Consider the following 26,967-nt stretch of genomic DNA (forward strand, 5'->3'; position numbering starts at 1 on the left):
GATCAGATAAGAGACTGTTATGATGACCTTGAAGGGTGTCAAACTTAGACTGAAGTCTTTGAAGACTCTCAGCTAAAGCTTTTGACCGATCCATTTCTTCACCCAACATATCATCACTCTTATTTAGCATATATTGAACTTTTTCCAAAGCTATTTGTTGTTTAGTGGTAAGGGAAGCAAGTTTGACATAGCTGGGTCCAAATTCATCACCAGATTCATCATCACTAGACTCGGATAGGTAGTATTCAGTTACCTCAGCATCTTTTGCCATAAGGCATGATGCATAAGATGATGATGCTGGTTCGAATGTCATCGCTTTGAGAGATTCCTTGAAGTCCTCAAACCAAGGATCATGACGGGTTCGATGACCTTCATAGACCTCAGAGAGACGGTCCCAGATAAGCTTCGAATGATCGAGATGCATGATATTCCTGAACTAATTTTGAGACAGACAGGAGCAGATGGCATCCTTCTCCATGAGGTTGAGAAGGGTGTACTTGCGAATGTCATCTGCTTCCGCCATCTTGCCTAAATCGGTCAGACCAATCTCAGTGACGGTCCACAGCTCACTGTTCATCGCCATGAGGCGCTTCTTCATCATGGCCTTCCACTTGGGATACTCATGACCGTCAAAGATGGGGCATGTCACTTTCTTCATACCTACGGTCGGCATAACTAAACTCCAGGTGGTTAGACCAAAATCACACAGAACAAAGGGAGTACCTTGCTCTGATACCAATTGAAAGTGCGTTATATCGACTAGAGGGGGGTGAATAGGCGATTTTTATGAATTCTTCACTGAGGAATTTCCAGGTGAGGAAGTTCCTTAGAGAAGAACTGCTAGTAGCAGAATAAGTACTCAAAAGTAAACATAATAGAACACAAGCATAGTCATCATGCTGAAATGAAGACAGGCACAGAGTACAGGAAGCGTAAGCACAGGATAACACAGGATGAAGAAAAATTGACTGAAGAAATTAAACTGAGGAAATTGAGAAAGTCTTCAGTCAAAGTCTTCAAACACAGATATGAACAATCACACAACACAGTTATGAGGAAATGAAAGAGTTGAAGAAATAGAACCAGTTGGCTTGGTGAAGACAATGATTTGGTAGACCAGTTCCAACTGCTGTCTCGGTTGTACATCTGGTTGGAGCGGCTGAGTATTTAAACTCAAGGACACACAGTCCCGGACACCCAGTCCTGAACACGCAGCTCAGGACACCAAGTCCTCACCGTATTCTCCTTGATCTAAGGTCACACAGAACTCTCCCAATCACTCGTGGTAAGTCTTCAGGTCACTTCCGAACCTTCACAAACTTGGTCACTCGGCGATCCACAATTCCTCTTGGATGCTCTAGACTATGACGCCTAACCATCTGGAAGAAGCACAGACTTCAAAGGTAACAAGCGTCGGATCCACACAGGATCAATCTCCCAAGTGATGCTCAATCACTTGGGGTGTGTAGGTGTTTAGGTTTGGGTTTTTCCTTACTTGATGATTTTCGCTCAAAGTCCTCGGAGGATGGGTTGCTCTCAAATGACAAGTGTCAGTTTCTCTTGGAGCAGCCAACCAGCTAGTGGTTGTAGGGGGCGGCTATTTATAGCCTAGGGAGCAGCCCGACATGATAAGACATAAATGCCATTCAATGATATGACCGTTAGGTGGGTAGATATTTTGGGACAGCTGGCGCATAGCACAGCAATGGTCGGAATTTTGAGTAGCAAAATCCTCAAGGCTATCATGTTCCTCACTGTGTAGGCAATCCGCACTGGCGAATTCCTAAGTCCTCAGTCAGAACAAATTCCTCAGAGACCAGAAGAACTTCATCTCTGTCACTGAAGAATATGACTGGACTGTATGAGATTTCCAATGGCTTCACTCGAAGGGATTGGTAGGTGTAGGATTTTGAGTTGAGCATCACATGGAAATTTTCCTTAGTATTTACTCGACCCCCTTTAACAGTACGGTGTTTCCTATGACTCAAGAAAGATAAAATGAAACTACGAAAACAAAAGTCTTCACGCTTCATGTTCCTCGAATGAATACCAAGTCTTCAAGGTCACACTAATTTCTTCACTTTCAAAGTCTTCAGAAAGTCTTCAGAAATCCAAAGTCTTCAGTCGAAGAACTTCATTTTTAGGGGTCGACTTTCTATGTAAATATCAAACTCCTCATAGACTTATAGACCTGTGTACACTCACAAACGCATTAGTCCCTTAACCTATAAGTCTTCAATACACCAAAATCACTAAGGGGCACTAGATGCACTTACAGTGATGAACTCCTGAGCGTCGAGCGCTCCTTGCCTGGTGTCCTCCCGAGGGAGACGTGCCGCGAAACATGCCTCCAAGTGGTGCCCGAGCGCCTCCCTCGTGACATTGGCAAGGTCTGAGGCCCTCCAAAAGAGAGCCCCCGAGCCATGCCCGAGGAGGGCGCCAGGCATGCCTTCCTATGCGACAGAGGGAGACGCCCTAGGCGGGGGCACTGATCCTGACAAGGCCCCACTTGCGGCGCTGCCCTCCTGAGGTCCGGCACGGAGTTGATGCTTCTTCTTCTTGGGGACGACCTCAGGAGGATACCGAGCTGCATTGTTGCCGGGGTCTTCGATTGATGGTGCTTGGAAGGCGTGCTCGAGGGAGCACACCACATCTCTTTCTTTGCAGGGGACTGTGATGATCCTGCCACTTCCTAGCATCTTGAGGACGTTGTAGCCATGGTGCGTCACGGCCATGGACTTGGCCAGGGCCGGATACCCGAGGATGGCATTGTATGGCAGACGGATGTGAGCGACATCGAAATTGATGAGCTCGGTGCGGTTGTTGTTGCGCTGTCCGAAGGTGACTGGGAGGCAGACCTGCCCGATCGGGGTGGTGGAGCCATCGGTCACTCCTGAGAAAGGCTTGGTGGGCTAAAGTTGATCATATGGCACTTGAAGGTTGTCGAACGTGTCAACGGACAGGACGTTGAGCCCTGCGCCGCCGTCGATGAGAGTCTTGGTAACTTGCATGTTGCTAATGACTGGTGAATAGAGCATCGGGAGGATGCCGGTGGTAGCCGCGCACTTGTGTTGATCTGCCGAGCTGAATGTGATGGCGCACTGGGACCACCTGAGCGGGCGCATGGCCTCGAGCTTGGGGAGGACTGCATTCACTTCACGAGCAAACTGCTTGAAGATACGTTGTGAGGCTGGGGCTTGAGCTTCGCCCAAGATGCAGGCGATAGCACGCGGCTCCTGGAAGCCCCCAGCCCCCTCGTCTTTGTGGTGGTCATTGTTCCTTCTTGGTGGTGGCAGTGGAGGAAGCCCAACATTGCCCTGAGGACGATCCTCGTGAGGCTGATCCCTCCAGGCACCTTCGCGAGGCTGGTACTGCCAGTTGTCCTCACAAGGCCGGTCGCGCCACTCCTGGCGCGGGCCACGGTCATCCCAGCATCCGCCACCATGTCCTCCTCCTCGGTTGTAGCTCCGGTCATTGCGCTTCGGGCGTCGACCGAAGCATCCTTCTTGAATGGCTGTGAGCTCTTGACAGTCGCTAGTGTTGTGGTTGTGCAGGTTATGGAAGGCACAGAACGGTCGACTACTCCCGGATGACTCGGGCAGGTCCCTGCCGCGCTTTGTGTCCGGCTCCGCCGCGAGCACGGCTGCTCCCTTGCGCTTCACGTCTTTGGCCTTGGCTTTCTTCTCCTCCGGGTCCGCAGCCGGGAGCTCGAGGAGGGAGAGGTGCCCCTCCTCAGCTCTTGCGTGCTTGGTCGTCAGGTTGAACAGCTCCAGGGACGTGCACAACTCCTCGTGGATGGCGAGCTCCTCCTTCATCTTGACGTCGCGGACGCCATAGAAGAACGTGGAGATGATGGCCTCGTCCATCACCTTGGGGATCTTGAGGTGAACATTGTTGAAGCGCTGGATGTACTTCTGGAGGGTCTCTCCTAGTTGTTGCTTGACGCGGCGTAGGTCACCCGCAGCCGGTGGGCGGTCGCGAGTGCCCTGGAAGTTGGCGACGAAGCGGTCGCACATCTCGTTCCAGGAGGAGATCGAGCCTAGAGGCAGATTCAAGAGCTAGGAGCGGGCACCATCCTTGAGAGCCATGGGGAACCAATTCGCCATGACTTTCTCATCGCTGTTGGCCGCCTCGATGCTCAGCTCGTAGAGCTGCAAGACCTCCGCGGGGTCGGGGGTGCCGTCGTAGCCAGGTGGCAGATCCGTCTTGAACTTGCCCGGCCAAGCGACGCTACGCAGCTCAGGAGTGAAGGCGCAGCAGCCTGCCGTGGTCACCGGGACTCTGCGTTGGTGGAGAACTTGTCCTTGAAGCGGTCTGCGCACCGCCGCCGCGGGCGGCACCCGGTCTTGCCATGGTGGCACAGGGAGTGCGGGGGCGTTTTCTCGTGGCCGAGGGACTTCTTGGTAGCTTCTTTCTTCTTGCGCGGGCACCGAACGCGGCAGGTCGCGCCGTGGGGCCGTGCGCCTAGGAGCCAAGACTCTGTCTTGGGGCAGAGGTGGTGGAGGCGCTCCATGGGCCACACCGCCCGCGGCTGGTGGACGGCGAGGCGGCGAGAGGGACGGCGCAGGGGAGCCCCTTGCGGCGCTGACAAGCTCGGTGATGCGGTCGAGCCAGTCCTCGTAGAGGTCGTCGATTGGGCGGTAGCGCAGGAGCTCGCGCGCCATGCACATAGCGGCTTGTGCGTCCATGGGAGCGCGACGAGCGTGGGATGACGAACCGGCCGGGGTCAGCAATGGAGTGGCGGTGCGGCCGTCCCGCCGCACCGAGGGGTGCAACGAGGATGCTTGCTGCTTGTTCCCCGCTGGGCCGGTGACGGCGTTGGCAGCAGGTGACAGGGAACGATGGAGTGGCCCACCGACGGGAGACGTCTGAGCGATGCAGGCGGCAAGGGCATCCCGGCGCTCAACGCGAGCGCGGCGAGCGTCCGCCATCGGGACGATGAAACAACGAGACGATGGGCGATGGAAGGGAAGCTTCGGTGCACCCTTAGCTACCGCGCCAAATGTCAGATCACGGGTTCCGACAAAACCCTCAAGGTTCGAACACTGGGGTGCGCACGAAGATCCCCCCTACCAATCCACATCCTAACTTCGCTAAGATCTCACAGGCTAACTCAATGAACTCGCAACACAAGGACACAAGATTAATACTGGTTCGGGCCACCGTTGTGGTGTAATACCCTACTCCAGTGTGGTGGTTGTGGATTGCCTCTTGGGCTGAGGATGAACAGTACAAGGGGAAGAACAACCTCCTGAGGAGAGGTGTTCTTGTGCTCGGTGAACTTCTCCTAGCTATAGTCTCTCTCGATCCGTCGGATAGATCCCCCTAGCTATGGTGGTGGCTAGTCCTATTTATAGAGGCCCTGGTCCTCTCCCCAAATATTGAGCGGGAATGGAGCCAACAACGACCAATTTGAAAGGGGACAGCTAGTACAGCTTATCCTGACAAAAGCGGTCTTCGCCTGCAAAAGGCTCTGGTGGTGACGCCTTCTTAGGCTCCATGGTGACCTCCGTCTTGCCATCCTACTGGTCTTGGTCTCGTTGCACTGATATGGAAATCTTTGCTTCATGCCTCGGTACTCCGCGCCTGCGCTTGCTCCCTTGGCACCAAAGAGGAAACAAGGACACTTTGCGCGTTGGCGCCCGCCTGGCCTTGGTCATCATGGCTTACGTCACTCGAACCTCGCGAGGTTTGCCTTGCTTTGAACTCTTCGTCCCTCGTGAGCCAGCCTGGTGAGGCCGCTCCTGAGGAGGTCTTGTGTCGTCCGCCTCGTGAGGCTTGGCCCCTCGCGAGGGTCTTGAAAGCTTGTTGGTGAAGATGGGCCATACGGGCCTGCTCGCAGAGCCACGCCGTGGGCCGCAGGCAGGCAAGTCTAGGGACCCCCATTCCCAGAACGCCGACAACACTGCAAGATTGAACCCAAAGCTAAGCACTTCTCCCATTGCAAGAAAGATCAATCTAGTAGGCCAAACCAAACTGATAATTCGAAGAGACTTGCAAAGATATTTAAATCATGCATATATGAATTCAAAGAAGAATCAAATATTGTTCATAGATAATCTTGATCATAAACCCACAATTCATTGAATCTCGGCAAACACACCGCAAAAAGAATTACATCGAATAGATCTCCGAGAGAATCGAGGAGAACTTTGTATTGAGATCCAAAGAGAGAGAAGAAGCCATCTAGCTAATAACTATGGACCCGAAGGTCTGTGGTAATCTACTCACACATCATCGGAGAGGCTATGGTGTTGATGTAGTAGCCCTCCGTGATCAATTCCCCGTCCGGCGGAGCACCGAAAAAGGCCCCAAGATGGGATCTCACGGGTACAGAAGGCTGCGGCGGTGGAAATAGGGTTTCATGGTGATCCTGGATGTTCTCAGGGTATATGAGTATATATAGGTGAAAGAAGTAGGTAGGTGGAGCCACGAGGGTGGGGGGCGCGCCTACCCCCTTGGGGCGCGCTCTCCTGCCTCGTGGCTTCCTCGCTGCTTCCTTGACATCCAGTCCAAGTCTCCTGGATTGCGTTTGTTCCAAAAATGTTCCTCGCGAAGGTTTCATTCCGTTTGGATTTTGTTTGATATTCCTTTTCTGTGAAACACTGAAATAGGCAAAAAAACAGCAATTTGCACTGGGCCTTCGGTTAATAGGTTAGCCCCAAAAATAATATAAAAGTGCATAGTAAAGCTCATTAAACATCCAAAACAGATAATATAATAGCATGGAACAATCAAAAATTATAGATACGTTGGAGACGTATCACACCGCCTTGTCGAGGATGCGAGACATGTTCCGGATGACCCGCTCGGAGAGGGCGATGTCCGGGAGGCCATCAATGAGGATCCAAGCCGTGTCCAGGACCGCGGTCGCCAGGGGGTCCCGCACCGGCACGGAGATGTCCACCACTAGCTTATTGAGGGCCAGGGTGATGTCTCCGCTGCGGGTGCCGTAACCGTGGCTGACCACGTCCAGGAAGACAACCGAGAACTGGCTGCCAGCCAGCATGGTGACCTGCCAATCCCAGGCGCAGTGGTAGAGATGGTTGAGATCGGCCTCAATCATCTCTGGCGAGGCCACCTCATCCTTCACGGTGACAATGGCCAGGAGCGATGGTGAGGGGACGGTAATGTCGGGCACCTCGATGTGGAAGTAGCTGAGGCCCTTAATCCTATGCCCGTACATCATCAACTCCTCTGCCACCGGATGGTCAAGGCAAAGGAAGGCGGGGTGGTCTGGGTCCGAGCAGAGGTAGCAACACTGAGGGCGCATACATGCCACCTGGGAGTGGCCGGAGAGGCCGCAGTTGAAGGACTTGATGAGGTCGGAGGAGCGGTTGTCGGGGAGGAGAGCAGTTGTAGTCAAGGCAGCGGGGTCACAGGTAGAGCCATTGGCAGGGGCGGCGCCATTGGTGCCCCCAAGGCCGTGCTTCCTTCTTGCATTTGCCACCGGGGCAGCCTCGGCCCGCACCATTGCCGGCCGGGGGAAAGTTCGTCTCCCCCGAGGTGGCTGCTACTGGTGCACCGAGGCGGCTGCGGGAGGCGGGGCTTGCTGGCTTTGGGAGCGGGCGGGGTAGCGGGGCCTGCAGCTGCGGGCCGGGGAGCAGCTGGTCTCCCGCCGGCGCGTCGGGGCAGGCGACTTGCGACGCTGCTCGCGCTGGTCCGCAGCCGGGGGTGGCGAGTGGGAGCGGGAATGACCACGTCGGTTAGCTCGGGGGGGAGATCAACGGGGAGGGAGCGGTGGTTGTCGTGGGCAGGAGATCGGCGGTCGCCGTGGGAGGGTAGGTGCCAGCGGAGATCGGTCTCATGGTGGAGCGAGTCGAGGGACGGGCGGCTGGGGTCGTGCCGCTCCTCCACACGGGGGACGTCGGGTTAATTATAGTACATGACTAAGAACTTGTAGCATTGTTGTAGTTAATTATAGCTTGTGATGTTTCTGAATTTGGTTGTTGTCTCAGTAGCACTTAATTCATTTGCACATTGATCTTTTTGAGAACTTATGTCATAATTAATGTGTTTCTTCAGTTTTTCAAAATATGTGTGTGGTGGTTTTCTATGTTGCTAGAAACCCATTTTCCCTACAATTGTTACTGATTTAGTTTAAATATTATAGGCTGAGCACAAGTGTTCTTACCTGGAGTGGGTTGATCAAGAGTGGCTATAGTCTATAAAGATATGCCTAGCAAAGCTCTGGAGCATGTATGAGGAATAGAGCGGAGATAGGCTTAGAGAAAGTGTTGTCAATGCTAAAGAATATTTCAAGATGCGGGAAAAAATAGGAAGATGGAGAATGAGCTCAGATGTTTTTTAATTAGACTTTGCTAAGATGGTGTTGGCGAAGGAGGAGGCACTTTCCTAGTTGGTCAGTGCAAAACAAGTTCTTACTAAACTGAAAACAAAGGTGGAGAAGACGAACTTGGCTAATCATCCATCAGTCGATTAGGGAAATGAATATATTGTTCTAATATTGTGCTTATGAAGGTGAACTAGCTATATGTTGTACTGTGTTGTTATCATGTAGCTATCGTACTGTGATGTTAAATTATATTTATGTGCCTGATATGAAATTGGCAAATAGTTGTTCGATATGAAATGTGATTTTTTGTAATACTGGAATTATTAATTGTAAACTAATAAACCTACAAAATTTTCATGGAACTTTACAAACGGTTCTAGCAATAAAAGCGTGTGTGATGGATAGCCCAATGCCATACAATTTTCTTCATCGAATCGTGTGTGATATAGTTGAATAAAGAAAATGGTTAACGAAGGCGGAGTGTGTGTGATCGTTACACCTATCACACACGAGGCTATACATAAAACTGTGTGGGATGTACATACAAATGGAAACGTTTGTCTGGGATTCACTGTGTGGGAAGTGCATATGAAGGAAACGTTTCTCTAGGATTCACTTTGTGGGATGTGCAGACGAACGAAAGTGTTTGTCTGGGATTCACTGTGTGGGATATACATACGAACATAAATATTTCTATGGGATTCACTGTGTGGGGTGTACTTACGAATGGAAACGATTGGGCCTGTATAATTGTATGCGATGGCTAGCCCGATCGCACACGAGCTCATTTTTTTCATCGTGTGTGCCCGGAGGGCCTATCCCCGACGGTTTCTGGGTTGTGTGGAAAGGACCCCCCCTATTGCCCAAACTCACTAGACAACGGTTTAAAATGGCACCGCGGAAAGGGGTTAAAACCCGTTTGTACAACAGCTCGTTGTACCAGTGCCTCTAGCTCCCCCCCCCCCCCCGATCGAGCTTTTCCTCCGGTGAGGCCCCACCACCGCCCCACAGGAAACCCTAAGATATATAATAGGGTTTGCCTCCGGTGATCCCCATCCTTCTCCTTCCTTCCCTTTTGTGAACTCCGGCGAACTCTCAAAAATTGACTGGCCCCAATTTGAAATTTACTCGACTGTCATTTAGCTTGTATGGCATATAAAAGGGGAAAACCATAAGCATTGCGAGTATAGTGTTGAGTGTTACATGTCGGATCTAAAGGTGCAAACCGGACAAAGGCTCCTTCACAACTAATGTTTGCTTTCAACTAACAAGTAAGATTCTAAGTGATGGACAAGAAATCATAGTAAAGCAGTGGTGAAGTATGTTCTTGCTGAGATAAATAACTTGAGCAGATACGAAAGAGTATTGCCTCTAGTGAGGAACCGTGTAAGCATCTGCTGAGACATTGAGGGCGCTGCAGTAGTGATGATTGTCGGTGGTGTGAAAGCATATCTAGGAGGGCAGACGGTGGCGGCGAGGGATATGTCCTGGCGTGGTGGACGAAACCGTCATAGGAGCGACCCCGACAAGGTGGACGACGACGCGGATGAGGCGAGAGGACACAATACAAGGATGTTGGCCCATAGTCGTGGATGTGAGACGTCGATCTCTTGTACTGGACGATGGCATGTGAGTATCAGCTCTAGCATGGTGGAGGGGAACAACACTGGATGGGGAGGCGGACGGAGGAGGACGATGGTGGATGGGGTGGCGGACAAAGGAGGCTAGGGTGGAGAGGGTATTTTCACATCCACGAAGTACGAATGGGGAAATGGGGGAGAGTGGTAGGGGGAACCATGTCTTTGGGACGCGCTTGTCTCAGATGCAGGGTGGGGTGTTAGCAGAATAAGGTGAATTTAGAATCAAATTGAAAACCCTATATTATGCTCAAGGAAAGTAGATATAGATAGGAGCTTATGCCCTAAAAAATACACTAGTTTCTTAAATTAAAAATAAAGAGGCGCTTGCTACGCATCGGTCAGCGGATCTTTTAAAAAGATCCGCCGCTTCCGCTGCCGTTAGATCAGGTGTGATCCGGCGGCTCAACACCGTCCTTATCATTGCAACAAACTTTGTGTTGTAGAAACATTTGAAACGGAGGTCTTGTTGCAGGAATGTTTGCAACAAAGATCTTGTTGCGGAAACATTTACGACAAAAATTGTGTTGCCAATTTTTGTTTTTATTTTTTGCAACAAAGGCGGTGTTGCGGGAGGACTTTTGGAACATGAATAATGTTGCTCCACTGAAAAAGATGATGTTGTCTGCGGTGTGAATCGAGAAATTTCTGCAACAAAACCCTTGTAGCGTAAATGTATAAAAACCATCGCCGGCTGGAACAACGATGAAGGCGAGAGGGGTGGCCAGAGCGGAGCTCGGGCGTGCCTGCTCAAGAGGCGGCCATGGATGCAAGCGGGCATAGGGAGGCGGGGAGAGGAGCAGTTGGAGAGGAGAGAAGGACTTGCAGCTCAATTAACGGGCGACTTGCAGCTCCAGCGAGGTAGGGACGGCGATGTTTAGAGCGCCATGGATGGAGGTCTCAGAAACAAAAGGAGTTGTGGCTTGCAGCGGTCCTTGCAGTGGCGGCGGCACGCGGCAAAGTGGGAGCAGCGACCAGCTTGGCATGGTGCGTGGAGCAACGCTGTGAAAGAGAAAATGTGAGATAGATTGAGGGAGACGATGGAGCGGCATTCGGTGGGGAAGTAACGAGTGGATGAGAACCAAAGAGAGGATATGCATGTCCGTGCGATGCTGTAATCGTTTGCCAGGGACACATGTCCGATGAAGGAGGCAGCGGATGCAATTGCTCGATCAGCCGGTTGAATAAGATCATTTCCCAAATAAAAAAGATTTTTTTTCTTACGTTGAGAAATATTTGTTTTTCAAGATAAACAATGTTCGTTAGACACCTAATCTTTATGTCATAATAGACCCGAACACTTGCCTCGGATTGACTTCAATATATAATTGCTCCAGTGAATAACTAAAAAATAGGAATAAAAAACAAAACCGCACCCCGCCCCACACCCATCCCACTTCTACCCACCTTCTTGCCCCTCCCCGCGCCCAAATCCTAGCCGGTGGCTAAGCCACCAACGCCGCCCTTCTTCCTCCCCCGGCCACCACTGCTCCCGCATACGGCGACCACCACGGCGCCCCCTGCCCCCCCTCACGCGCCACCACGTCCCTGCCTGCATCTGGCTTCATCGCTAGACGGCACGCCCCGTCGCCGGATCCAGGCCATGGCGGCCCCTCACAACACCCTGCTGCCGGGTCCAAGATGCGGCGGCCCCCACGTGATGCCCCGCCGTCGGATCCAGGACCCCACGCTGCCCCTCCACCTACCAGCGGCCGCTCCCTTCCGTCCACGCGACGGCTGCCGCAAGATGGCCGGCGACTACCCATGGGCTTCCTCCTCCTCTCTCCTCTCCGGCGAGCAGCTTGCCCCCTGACGACCCCTCGCTGTGTTCGGCTTCATTTCCCTAGAGCTCACTGCTGACCCAATGCGGGGGCTGGTCTCCTCACCGGTAACGGTCCAGCGATAGGGATGGACGCGCAGGTCGCGGTGCAACGGTGAGCTCGACCACCGCAACTTGCCCCGGCCAAAAAATTCATCACCGGCACAGCTCCCTTCTCTCTTCAACGTGGTTCAGTTTCTCATGAGTGAAGTTCTCCATCGCCCCCCATCCTGGCAAGGTTCCTCCATCGCCCCGCCACCACCCGAAATCCCAGCCACCCGTGCCGCGCACCACGGGTCACGCTTGCTCCAGGGGTAATATTCTCTGATCCCGGCTAAGATCCACGGCCACCGCACCACCGTTCGCCTGCCTGACCTCCCTCTGTCTCTCCCCGGCCTTCTCCATCTACACGTCGCCTTTCCCTGAGCAGCAGACGCCGCTAACCCCTCCCGTCGCCATGGATCGCGGTGACCTTCCCCTACTCCGTGACTCGCTGGCACCGCGCCCCTACCTTCCTGAACTCGTCGGGGCACCGGCCACCCTACCCCAACCCCGCAGTAGCCACTCCTCTGATGGCAACCACCACCCCTACTATGGATCCTCCTCCCTAGTGCTCACCAGCCGAATGCCACATCTTCCTGACGCCATCTCGTTTCTGTGTGCAGTTCGGCGGTGCATAGACGTACAGTGCGGTGGTGCTGACAAAAACGATGAGGAGGACGATGATGTGTGCCTTGTGGTTCGCAGGAACTGGTGACCCCCATCTTGCCAAGATCCCTCCGCCGCCCCTCCTACTCCTCTGCCCCTTCCCTTCCCTCCCTCCCAGGCCATGCACCCCTTGCCGTCGTCGAGGTCAACGGTCGACGCTGTGGCCATCACACTACATTTCGGTTCGGTATGTGCCACTGTCCTCTGGCGAGTGCGCGTCCAGTGCACTTTAGTGGTGATGCTCTAGCTTTTTGGTTGTCAACACCTCTGTCTCCAAGTTTTGGCTGCCGACAGAGACATGGGTCGCATCTGTCCACATTGGTGCAGTTTGGCCCAGGCACTGTAGTTCACTTGTTGAAGAAAAATTTAAATGTATATATAGTTCTTGATTTTATATGTTTTGCGGTTCATTTCAGTATACACTCTTTTGTAGGACAGGGGTTTAGTTATTTTGAAGAGGTTTGCTGCAGCAAATGTTGTCAGTTTACCCTTATTGTTTATGTCGAAGGGGTTCCGTTGGGGATTATTTATTTTCTAGCACAGGGGAGAACAACGAAAAGGTGAAAACATAAATCGGGCGTTTTGGTACAGTACGGCGCATTGGAGTACCCTGCTGCAGTTCGGCTAGGATACCATTGTGGTTAAAGAGTTTAATTTCATGTCAGTATTGCAGTGTAGTGCTGCGGGGGTGTTGTCTAAAACTTTGTGTGTTCTGGTGCAATTTGCTAGTCTCCAATCTTCAGTACCCATGTCTTCAATAAATTTCTTTGAAGAAGACAAAAGAAGTACTTCATTCCAATTTGTGTAACAGCTCATTACCCCTCTGTATGAAGTGCAATTTGTTAGGTGTGCCTCAAATTCAAAATTCAGTCGACTACATCAATGCTTGCAGTGCATTTGGTCCTCGGATGTGGTTCACTTTTAAGACTGATGCTGTTCACTTGCGCCCAACATAAAAAGTGCGAAAAATTTAACGAAACAAGATAGTAATGCGGTTCACTTCGATATATGTCGCGGTTCACTCGCCCTGTCCTGCGGTCCACTCTTGTTCATATTTTTCTTAAAGACAACAATAAATCGTCTGAGGAAAATTTACGTTCGACAAAAGAAATCATGAAGTTCACTAGACCATCTGATGCAGTGCGGTTTTCCGTCTAAAGTAGTGCGATTTTTTGCCTGATGCAGTACATAAGACGATTTTGGTGTCGCGAAAAAACAGAGTGTCTGCATTTCGTTAGAATCAAAATTTCTCTTTAAATCGTAAGGAATCAAAGAGAGTGTTCTACATGAAAAAGTTGCGCCTCGTCGATACCTTTCCAACGGCGTATAATTTGAATCATTTTCGACAAGCGGTTTGTAAAAATTTCGCGAAAAACGGCCGCTGCCTCTCGTCATCAGTCGCACGATTTTCAAAATTAACTAAAAACCGTAAGGAAGCTAAAAACATTTCAACATATGAAAGTTGCGCCTTGTCCGTAGCTTTCCAACAACGTATCATACGCCTTGTTTCGACAAACGGTTCAAAAACTGAAGCAAAAACAGTACCAAAAATTGCGAAAATTTCAAAAAATTGAATTCCGTGATTTAATAAATTTAAAACTGCTTTTTAACCGTAACGATTTAGAGAAAATAATACAAATGAAAAAGATGCACCTTGATGATATCTTTCCAATGGTGTATTGTTTACTTCATTCTGACTAACGGTTTAGAAACAAACGCAAAAAAAATGCTCGCTGCCATTCATCGTGAGCAACACCATTTTTGAAAATGCTCTTAAACTATGATGAATCTCGGAAAGTGTTCAAAATGGCGAAGTTGTGCCTAATCCTTAGCTTCTCAATGGTATATTACACGCGTCGTTCCGATAAACGGTTAAAAACTACAGCGAAAAAGGTACCGAAAAAACAACACGTGCAATTTTTTCTGACACGAAGTTCACTGGTCTCTGTATTGCAGTACCTTTGCTACTGAAAGTGCAGTGCACTTGCTTTGAGAATGCAGTGCAAAAGTGTTATCAGAATAGTTATTCTGCTAATATTAGCATAATAGACCAACTGTATATATTAGCAGAATAGTTATTCTGCTATATAATATATATATATATATATACTATTCTCATCACGGGATCAAAATATTATTCTGATCACAACATGAACTTCCTGAGTTACACGCCTGAACTTCCCTTTGTAGGAACCCAACCTTCGGGCTATCTTCGCAACCGCGTCTCCCCGCGCGAATTATTTTGGTCAGTCGTGTTGTATGTGATGTAAGTGTAATCTCCAAACAGTTTTTAGCAACTAAATGCCTGTTTTAAATAGGAATCTCGCTCATTGGCGGATTTTGCTCTCGGGTCGTGATGAACTTGCGTTTTTTGCAATTTTATTGCCTGAGTTGTTCGACGTGAACTTTCCCCATTGCTATGTTGAACTTCCGCCAACATTGTCCAAATGAGGCTCACGATATACTGTTGGAAAGCTATGGGCATGAGTATCATGACCCAAGTTGAATTTTTGGAAAAATGTAAGCGGTTTAAGAGCAGTTTTGAAAACCGTTTTTTCTTCATACCGCGCCTTCCACATGAGGCATTTCTAAACCATTTATCGGAATGAAGCAAATAATATGGCGTTGGAAAGCTGTTGTAAACCCACGCTTTCCACATGTTGATAGTTTTCTTTAATTCCCTATGGTTAAAGAATAATTTCAAAAATCGTAAAATTTCGCAAACCGAACGGCCGAGTTCGTATTTTCGATATCATTTATAAACGGCTAACCCAATTGAGGCAAATAATATTGCATTGGAAAGCTTATCAAAATGGGCTACTTTTTCATATTGAAATGTTTTTCTAATTTTTAATAGTTTAAAAGTAATTTAGAAAATGGTACAAGTTCCATCGAGTTCGTATTTTTGAGCTAATTTTTTAACCATACGGCCAAATGTAGCAAATGATATGGCATTGGAAAGCTTGAGGAAATGTGAAACTTTTTGGAATATATTGTTTCTCCCAATTCCTTGCTGTTTTAAGTCAATTTTGAAAATGGCTAAAAATATATTTTCACTGTAATCTCTACCAATTTTATCGGAATGGGGCAAATAATATACCGTTGAAAAGCTACGGAAAATGCAAAATGTTTCATGTTGACGGTTTTCTCTAATTCCTAGCCGTTTTAAAGTAATTTTGAAAATGGCGAGATCATGTGTTCTGCCTTTATCGCAAAACAGATTCTTTGAAAATGCACCACGTGAAGAACTTGAACTTCTTGGCCTGTTTACTTGAACTTCACTCTGTTTTTCACGTGCTTTTTTGGCTTGTAGCTCTACATCAACTCACCAGAATTGAGCAAGTGATATACAGACGGAAAGCTGTGGTAAACATGCAACTTTCTTGTGTTGATCATTTTTTCATACTCGCGGCGGTTTTAAAAGTTTTTCAACTGAAATTCATTCAGTGTAGTAGTTGAACTTCCTGCTATTTTCATGTTGAACTTTTGTGACGTATTTTCGTTTATAATTTTCTCATCCATTCGTTTGTGTTGCACAAATGATATTCCTTTTGTACAAACCTCTCTCACAACAATTTTTTTTAACTTTCTCCGGCCGAGGAGTTGAACTTATAACAACAACAAAATTGGACCTTGCCTTTTATTTTATTTTTCTCATATTAAACACACACCATGTAGTACATGAACTTTTTCCATTTTTATAATTTGAATTTTTTATTTCCTTTTTGAAATCAAATTTCTCCCAAATAATAACAGAACTTCTTTGTGGATTGAGAGAATTATTTTAAAACGCAAAAAAACAATTTCTTTTTTGTGTTTTTGAACATGGAAATACAAGGTGAACCTCTCTCGCAAGAATTTTTGAACTTCCCCAAAAATAGCACTTGAAATTCTTTCAACAAAACTTTTAAGCTTTTATTTTTCTGTACATTTTATTCTCACTTGAAATGCATTCCTTGCAGTACTTGAACTTCTCTTTGTTTTCACTATGAACTTCTGTCGCATTTTCGTTAATACGTCGAATTACACGCAATTGAAGGTCGGATGTCATTTTTTGCCATTTTAAAACATGTAATTGGAGGTCGAACGTCCCGCAATATAAATTATGAACTATGACCGGAGGTGCACATGAACTTCTTGCAACAAATCTGAGTTTTTATATACTTCGAACTTCTCGGTTATTTTAATTTCAACTTCTTAGTCATATTCTTAAAAAGGAAATATGATTTTAAATAAGCATCAAACTTTTTTGTAAATTGCACTTCATAGTTTTATTTTCTTTAGAGACGGTAATAATTTGAGTTTCCCGTATACGTAGAACTACTCCTCTCTTTTCATTTGAACTTCATCATTTTTATTCTTTACTACCAAGGACAATCTGAGTTTCTTTATAAATATCAAACTTCACTATTTTGTAATTTAGACTTCTTGGTTTACTTATTTTAGCATCAAAATATCCTAGTTTTGTTGTAAAAACATAGACACAAATGGGAGAGAAAATTATGTGTGCGTAAAGTGGGTAACAATTTCCAACTTTCCCTCATCGAGCACTTGAACTTCTATCAAGAAACGTTTTTTTATTTTATGAGTTGGTTTTAAAAATGCCAAATTGCATTGGTTTTTTTTTCGAACATGTAAATCTCCGGTTTTAATAAAGTCCAAACTTCCATGTTATTTTAATTCGAACCTCGTGTTGGTTTCATTTTCTATTAGCGGCTACAATCCAAGTTTTTACTAAACATTGAACCGCTCCATTACTTTAATTTGAACTTCTAGGTTTCTCTTAGAAATGGGGAAATTCATTTTCTAATTAAATTTTCTAAACTATTTTTGTTATTTTAATTTGAGCTTCCGTTGTGGAAACTTGTTGAAGAATAGGAACTTTTTGAACTTTCCCGGGCTGTGCACTTGAACTTCTAGCAACAAAATTTTTAGACTTCTCCTTTTTATTCCTATGTTCTCATACGAAACACACATCATGTAGTACGTGAACTTCCGTTTATTATCAGTTTGAACTTCTCTCTGTCTCACTTTAGTAACGGAAAAATTCTGAGTTTTCCATGGACATCGAACCACTCAACTTTTTTTAACTTCTTTGTGTATTTTTTAGAAATGTGAAAATTGGAGTTTGGTTAGAAACATCGAACTTCTTCGTTATTTCGAATAGAACTTGTTGGTCTTATTCTTTAGTAACCAGAAAAAATTGAGTTTTCAAATAATATAAAACTATTCTTCTTTTAAAAATAGAACTTCTTGGTTTTATTATTTAGTAACGAGAAAAACTGAGTTTTTTAATATGCATTGAACTACTCCGTTTTTTTAAATTAAACTTCGTGGTTTTAATCTTTAGTATCGAGGAAAATCTCAGATTTTTATAAACATCAAACAACTTCATTTTTTTAATTAGGCCTTTTTCGTGTTATTCATTAATATAGGGAAAAGTCCTAGTTATGTAATAAACATCTAACCACTCACTTCTTTAAATTTGAACTTACAGATATTAAAAAAACAACGCCAAATCCATGTTTACAAACTATTTTAAACTACTCATTTTTTTAAATTTTAAATTCTATGTTATTTAAATTTGAACTTCTTCAATTTTTTAGTAAAACGTAGAAACACCATTTTTTATAAACTTTTTGAACTGCTCCATTTTTTATTTTTGAACTTCTTAGTTTATTCTATGGTAATGAGGAAAATTACTGGTTTGTAATAAACATTGAACCACCCTATTTTTACATTTGAAGTTCAAGGTATTTTTAGAAATGGTTAAACTTACAAAACAAAATTATGTTTTTTCCACCTTTCAACGTACTTACTATGTTATATATTGTGAAGTTTTGTTTTTATGTCTCGCAAAATTTTTAGGCATTTTTTGCTGTCGGTGAAATGGCCTAGACGGTCTTTTTTTCATTGATGAATTTCTTCAGTATGTGGTACACATGAACTTATGAATTTCTGAAACATGAACTTCGCACGCTATTCAAATTCAAGTTACACACAACAATACACATACACTTCGTGTGCTACATGCATTTACACAAATACGAATGACACATCTGAAAGAGCACAAAGTTCTCACGCTGAGTTCAAAAAATAGAGTGATTTTTTCCCACAAGAAATGTTGGACATTTTGTTAGACAACCCTATACAGTTTTTCAATTGGTTTGCACGTTGAACCACGTCATCGTTAGAAACTGAACTTCTCTTTTCTTTTCTTATAATAAAGACACAATATTCTTTTTTATTTTTAAAAATAATTGTATTCCTTAGTCATGTATGAAACTAATATTTTTTGAAAGGTGTGTAACACATAGCGCGGATGGAGGCAATTCTTCCAATTATTTTAATTTGAGACATAAACACAAATAGCGTCAACCTATTACTTCCATTCCTATTTTTTGGAAAAGAGAAACAAAAACTAAATTGCTTGAACATATTACGCCATTAACCTCTTTTACAAAATTTCTTTGAAGTACATAGACGGAATGGAAATATGAATGGTTTCCTTAGTGTCTCTGTCTCTCTTCATGAAACACAAGCCTTGATAGAAGCACATAAGAAGAATGCACTCCACAACGTTGATGCATTTTGGAGAAGAAAACTCCTTTTTCCATTCTTGAAGGACCCTTGAAACTGAATAAGCATATCACAACACCTGCTTCTTTGCACCCACAGATAGTACTGAACTTCAGACAAGAAGTTCTTTAGAAACACTACATAAGTGGACGTAGTATAGCAGCAGGGAAGCAAGATTTCTGCTACCGGAGCAAATTCAAAGTAGTCGCGATCTAAGATTTTGTGTTCTAACTTAGTTGGGTTCACAACATGAACTTCAAAAAAGCTATACAGCATATATCACAGCACGCAAGCAACACACCCAGTGCACGCACACACGCCAGCATGCACGTCAACACGCATTAGCACATACCACATGCCTCGCTTATGGCGCACTAATAGGGCGTTGGTGACTGGCCGCAGAGGTTGCGAGGACGCAGGATAGCCACGACGGTAGACGAGATGTGAACCTCAAGGGAGACGCTGGGTCACGATGGTGGCCCATCCAAAAACGAGGTGGCACACCACGTAGTGCCTTCATCGACAAGTTAGAAGCACTAGTGCAAGCGATTAAGCACTCAGACGACCGTACCTGTAGCAAAGAGGTAGAAGTTCAGTTTTAAGTAGAAGTTTAGATTCCATATATGTAAGAGGCACTTGCATGTACATGGCGAAAGCAAGCAAATAGCAGGAGACTATAACCCGTAAAAACGAAAGCTAACAAGCGTTCAACAGTGGCCTGGAAGCACACACGTACAGGTGGAATTGAACTTGGCATATAGCCATAGTAGGACTTCACGACGGCCGACATATAGCTATAGTAGAACTTGGCATATAGCCATGGTTGAACTTCTCGCCATCATTGTTCAGAATATCATTAAGGCTACAAAATAGAACATGAATCAGCCAGAAAAGAAGAGCACAACATCTGAACCTTCCATGGCCATGGGGGTAAGAGCATTACCAAACAATAGAAAATAGTACAATAGCAGTTATCCACCTTTTACAAAATTTTCATTCTGGTAGTAACTAGCTCAAACGAATTGCGGGTCAATGTATTTGGTTCACGTTCACTTGTTCACTTCTGAAAATGTTCAGGCTCAAAATTCCCTGCAATTTTTTTAATCTGGTAGTACTGGCTCGACCAAATAGTACATTCCCGCTCTTTCTTCGGAATATGATGACCATTTTGTGGAGTGTGCAGAGTTGCATTTTTGTGTCATTATATTTTTTGCGACTCTGGTAGCAACTTGTCCACTATTTGGTTGAGTTTGTACTATTCTTCTTCAGATGTTCAAATATGATGAGCTGAACATTTTCACAATAGTAACTATCTCAACCTAAGCAACTTATGATGACCTGAACTTCTGAAGAAGAATACACGAAAAATGCAGAGTTGGATTTTAGATTGTAAGTTCTTCCAAATTGCATTAATCAAACACTAGCACCACATCAGTGTCGGAGTGGGTAGCCTCATCGGCCCCCTAAGGTATTTCGAGACATCGGGGCTAGCTCCGCCCCTCACACCTCCTGGATGAGTGGTCGGCTTCTTGGGCCGGCTAGTCTAGTAGGCCGGCTGCTAGAAGACGGCAAGACATTAGAAGACTGCCACGAGGGCGCCGACTCCTGGTAGGCGGCCCCTCATGCCCTCAAAGTTTGCACCCACATAACCACGATGGGACGGGGCGTGGCTACACTGCGTCCTGCCACCCCCAAATCCAGGGCTGAGCGCAGCTATAGTACGGGCGTACCAAGCGGACAACCCTCACCCGGTGAGGTACTGTAGCCACGTTGCCTGTGACATCACCTACGACATAGGGAGCGACGCTCCCACGATGGGCGGTCGGTACGGCCCGCAGGCGGCGGGCCCTATGTGTCCGTGAGCCACCAGAAGGCGGCGGTAGGGTTTGGACGGCTCCTAGCAGACGGCCGACCCTCCCCTCAAAGTATGTGCTCCATTAACCAGAAGAAACGGGGTGTGGCTATAGTGATCGCCAAGCAGTGGGACTGTAGCCACGCTCCCCCCGACAAAGCCTCCATCATCAGTAGCAGGGCTACAGTAAAAAGCGACCAGCAAGACCCGCAAGCGGACGGTTTGGCCAGTCGGTTGAGTACACAACAGCCGGCGGGACCCACCCAGAGGTGGGCCCCAGCAGCCGGCAAAGAAGCCGGCGTCTAGAGACACTGACGGCCGGGTCCTACACCCGGCCGGATTACCATTGTGCCCCTGGGGAGTAGGCCTATATAAACCCCCAGGCTTCCCCATGCAAAGGGTTCAGACCTTAGAGATCACATACACACATAGCGAGAGAGGAGTAGAGCTAGCCTTGCCCTTCTTCCTCCTCTAGCTAAACAGCTCAAGGAGCAAACTTGTAGCTACTCTATCGACTATAGTCATCATGCAGAGACCCCACAGAGCAGGACTAGGACTGTTATCTCCACGCAGAGCCCTGAACTTGGGTTAGATTCGCAGGCGCATGTGGTCTCGCTCACTCTCGCTTCTAGAGCCCGGCGACGTACTCTTGTCCCTCTCCATGATTAGAGACCCCCTGGCATATGTCGCTGCACATCCCTGATATTTGGCGCCCACCGTGGGGCAAGGTGCACCGTCGTCCAGAGACACGTTCTGGACGGGAACCCTCTTCCTTCCTGGCGAGAGCAGCCAGCCCGGCACGCCCGATAGCGTTTGCGTCGACGCGCTACGCGGCGCAGAAGCCGCCTACACCACAAGTTGTCTCGCTGATCTCATTAGCAGGATCTGCCTCTCTGACGAGCCCACGCCCAACGTGGGAGCAGCCAGCTCCGAGAGATGCCTCGTCGACCTCCCTGGCAAGCTCCACATCACCAACGAGCCTGCCTCCAACCTGGAATCCGTCAACTCCACCGACCCGATGCTCATCAATTTCGATGTGCCATCTCCCGATGCCTTCCCCACCAACATGGTGGTCATCGACGACCCGCTCCCTCCTGCAACAAGCGACGCCAACACTAGCACCGTCACGGAAGTGTTGGTCATTAGCCACGATGGAGCCTCCGACAGGGCCGCCCTCGACCCGCTGTAGGCGGCAGTGCGGGACTTGTCCATGCCCGTGGCGGAAAAGGCAGACGAAGCGATGCTGGAAGCCTTCCCGTCTCGCTCCTCGACAACGCCTAAAAGTTGGCGGCCATGAGGCGCCTCAACGAAGCCTACCAGCGCGAGATCGATCGCGCCGTCTGTGGCATGCCGGCTGCTGGTGAGCCGAGCCGGATGGGCACCATTCGGCAGTGTGGTGCGGCCATCGCCAGCATGCAGGGAGCCAACCGCCCCGTCTACGCCACGCCCTTGGAGAACCTGCGTGCCGTCCAGGAGGCGGCAGATGAACTGGATCACTTAGAGGGTGACGAGCGATGCTAGATGACGGAGCACGTCCAGTAGCTCCTCGATGCGGCTGCTGCACAGCAAGAAGCCGGCCGCCGCATGGTGGAACCCGGCCTGCACGCCGAGAACCTCCTCCCCCCCCCCACCGTGAACATGGGACAACCTCCCGGTCCCCGACAGGCGGTGCCCGCGTCCGGCGAGATCAAGAGCCGGCTGCTAGTTGCAGTCACACGCAGCGCACCCACATCACCATCGAGCGCGACCAAGACTGCTGCCCTCGAGCAGTCGAACAGCAGGGCGATCATCGGCCTCCTCCACGCAGGGAGAGGCGCGTCTCCCCGCCGGCTGTTGACCACCCTAATCTCAGAGACCGGCTAGGCCCCCATGAAGGAGTCAGAGAAAACGACACCCGCCATCGGATTGATCGACTGGCTCGATCCCTGGCGATGGAGGAGGAAGATGCACTCGGTACGGCCTATTTTGGCCCACGCATTTGCGACGATCCCTTCCCCAAAGGATTCTCACTCCCTCGAGACACGCCCAAGTACGATGGCTCCGTGAAGCCGGAGGATTGGCTGGTGGACTACTCCACCGCCGTCAGCATAGCAAACAGAAACAAACGTGTTTCCATGAAGTACGTTCCGCTCATGCTCCAGGGCACGGCCCGGACATGGCTGAACAGCCTCAAGCCCTCTAGCATCAACAGTTGGTTGGACTTCACAGATGTCTTCATCCGCAACTTCACCAACACCCACAAGCAGCCGCCCAAGCCTTGCCAGCTCTCTTTGTGCGTCCAAGGCCTGACCGAGTCCACCCGCGACTACTTAACGCGGTGGGCTGAACTGCGCAACACCTGCGAAGGGGTGCACGAGGTGCAAGCCATAGAGTATTTCACTGTCTGGTGCAGAGAAGGCAACTTGCTGAAGCACCGCCTCCTTTGCGACGAGCTGACCACACTCGACGAGCTGCTGATCATAGCAGACAAATACGCCACTGTCGACTCCTCCATGAAGTCGGAGTTCCGGGTGGATGCGTCTGGAAAGTTGCTCCCTCCGGCTCCTCAGACGCCGGCTGGCGAGTCCAGTCGGCGCCAGTAGTCGAACGATAACAAGCGCAAGGCCTAGCAGCTGGCTTCCACCAGCCGGCAAGTAGCAACAGTTGAAGATCAGCAGTCGGAGGGTCAGCCTGGCCCCAATCATTAGAAGGGTGGCAAGCCTGTCTGGTTGCCCGCCTTCTCCTTCGAGCAGACCCTTGATGCTCCTTGCAAGTTCCACAGTGGCGCAAAGCTGTCCAACCACACAACCCGGAAGTGCCACTGACTCACCCGCATTGCCAAGGGCGAAGGGCTGCCGCCTCCACCTGCTGGCCCGCCAGCTCCGCCTCCTCAGCAGCCGGTGGTCCACCCAGTCGGCGTTGTCCAAGATGAATTCCCCGAAGAACATGGAGCTTATGTTGTCTTCACCAGCGTGGCTGACAACAGGCACATCCGGTGCCAGCAGGACCATGAAGTAAATGTTGTCGCCTTTGAAGTCCCAGAGCTCATGCACTGGTCCGAGAAGCCCATCAGCTGGAGCCGTGCCGACCACCCGGAAGTGATGCCTTCTTCGGGTTCCTATGCTATGGTGATGGATGCCACCTTTACAATGGAGAGGCGAGCCTCTCGCTTCTCTCGAATTCCAATAGACGGCGGTAGCAGCACCAACATCCTCTACCGCGACACCATGGAGAAGTTGTGCATTAAGGAGAAGGAGCTACAGCCCAGTCGGACCATCTTCCACGGCATTGTACCCGTCCTTTCCTGCTCACCAATCGGCAAGATCAAGATAGGTGTCCTCTTCGGAGACAAAGATCACTTCCGCCACGAGCCAATCTTGTTCGAGGTGGTTGACCTGGAGAGCCCCTGCCACGCCCTCCTGGGCAGGCCAGCGCTTGCCAAGTTCATGGCGGTGCCTCACTACACCTACCTCAAGATGAAGATGTCGGGTCCCAAGGCATAATTGTCATCGCGGGCAACTATCAAAATTGGCCGCGTGCACTAATGCCAGCAGCCGGCTGGCCGAGTGCCTTGTGATTGCTACCGAGAAGCGTCTCCTTGACCGGGTTGTGGCCATGGCCAGCAAGCAGCCAGACCTGTCACCAGACCCCAAGGAGTCGGAAGCTCAGGGCTCCTTCCAGCTGGCCAAAGAAACAAAGAAGATTCCCTTGGACCCGGAGCACCCGGAGAGGCACGCTGTCATAGGGGCCCACCTTGACAGCAGCCCCCAAGGACATGTTGGGTGTTCCGACGGATTTCGCCGAGCACAAGCTACATGTTAGGTCAGATGTGAAGCCGGTCAAGCAACCCCTCTGCCGTGTGTCAGAAGAGAAAAGAAGAATTGTTGGTCAAGAGATAGCCCGACTGCTAGCAGCCAGTTTCATCATGGAAGTGTTCTACCTGGAGTGGCTTGCCAACCCGGTCCTTGTATTGAAGAAGAACAACAAGTGGCGCATGTGCATTGATTACACCAGTCTGAACAAAGCCTTCCCCAAAGATCTGTTTGCTCTGCCTCGGATAGACCAAGTAATTGACTCCACAGCCGGATGCGAGCTGTTGAGTTTTTTGGATGCCTACTCTGGTTACCACTAGATCAAGCTAAACCCGGCCTATCGGCTGAAGACCGCCTTCATCACACCATTTGGAGCTTTCTTCTACCTGACCATGACATTCGGCTTGAGAAATGTTGGTGCCACGTTTTAGCGTTGCATGCAGAAGTACCTCCTCAAGCAACTCGACAGAAATGTCCACATCTATGTAGACGATATTGTGGTGAAGACGGAGAAGCATGGCACCCTCCTAGAAGATCTCAAGTAGATCTTTGATAATCTGTGCCATTTTCAAATCAAGATCAACCCAGAAAAGTGTGTCTTTGGAGTCCTAGCCGGCCAGCTCCTTGGTTTCCTTGTTTTAGAACGTGGCATTGAGTGCAACCCCGTAAAGATCAAGGCCATTGAGGGGATGCAGAGACCTACCCGGCTGCGAGACGTCCAGAAGTTCACCGGGTGCTTGGCATCTCTCAACTGCTTCATCAGTCGGTTGGGCGACAAGTCCTTGCCCCTGTACCAGCTAATGAAGAAAACAACTTGCTTCAAGTGGAATGACAAGGCGGACGAAGCTTTCCTCCAACTCAAGAAGATGTTGAGCACGCCGCATGTCCTGGCGGCTCTGGCTGCTAAGGAGCCCATGCTTCTCTACATCGCCACCACCAACCGAGTGGTTAGCACAGTCATCGTCGTCGAACGCCTAGAAGACGGCAGAGCACAGCCGGTCCAGAGGATCATCTACTACCTGAGTGAAGTACTATCAGCCTCCAAGCAGAATACACAATAGTCAGCCCAGGGGCTTGCCACCTTGTCCTATATTGATATTACTCGCAGTCGGACAAGTAGTGTGCCGACATCTAAGCCCTCTCTTACCATAAGCCGCAGCTCAGGAATGACTGTCCGGATGGCAAGAGCCAACGGCAGGAAATGGTGTCCACATGAAAAATGACTAAGGAAAAAAGCATCAGCATAGGACAAGCCGGCTCCTTGCCTGACCGTCCGGCTGCTGAGCAGCTGGCAAGCCGGCTCCTCACTTGAATTGCTACGTTCTAAGAGGCCAAAGTACTTGTCTATCCTAAAAACGGCCAAGTCCCTGACCCAGCCACAGACCACAGAGCGGCTGTCCGGCTGGCAGGGCGGGAGGCAAAGGTAGACGACAAAGGAAAAAGCCAAAATAGAACAAAAAAGCAAGGCAAAAGTGGAACCCGGTAGAGCATAGACTTGTGCGATTAAATTAATTTACATAGCAAGGCTCATAGCCAGAATTCAATAGAGTTTGAATACACCCCCGACGGGTGGAATTGCGTGAATTTTACGTACTTGTTCAAAAGATTACAAAAACAGGAAAGATAAGATAAAGTGGCCGCCTAGGCCAGAGGAGCAGTAGGCGGATCCGACAGGTCGGTGGAGGCAGCGGTGCCGGATGGTGGAGCGGCCGACTGAGGGGTCTCGGCCTGGTCGGCCCCGGCAGCACTCGGCGCGGTAGCACACGGCCCACTGCTCGAGGCTTGGTCGGGCTGAGGCCGGCTGTCCGCTCCGTCATCCGGTGCATCGTCTTCATCGTCGCCCTCGTCACTGGAAGCGATCTCTTCCACCGAGTCCTCCTCATCCTCCGGGTTCAGCCCGAACCAGTTGGGCGGCACCTCAGCGCCTTCCTCGTCCAGTTCGGGGATGAAGATGGTGGTGTTGGCGTACTCGGCGATCGTCGCCGCGCATTGAGTAAGCGCCCTACCAACTGCCGCCAGCTCCGATGCGGCCTCCTGTAGGAAGGTGGCCAGCTGGGCCAGGTCCAGGCCGGGTACCACACCTTGACAAACTCTAAGGCCGTCCAGGCGCCAGTCCGAGCTGGGGCGCCCTTCCAGGCTTCGAAGCGTCTGACTGGGGGTGCGCGGAATCTGCGCATCTGGCCAGAGGGTGGCCAGCACCTGAGACCCGACACGCTGCAGGCGGCGGAGCATCCGATGAGCCGGCTACAGGTGCGTCCGGATGGCAAGAAGCTGCTCGCCGAGAG

This window comes from Triticum aestivum, chromosome 6A (genome assembly GCF_018294505.1).
Source record: "Triticum aestivum cultivar Chinese Spring chromosome 6A, IWGSC CS RefSeq v2.1, whole genome shotgun sequence".
NCBI lineage: Eukaryota > Viridiplantae > Streptophyta > Magnoliopsida > Poales > Poaceae > Triticum > Triticum aestivum.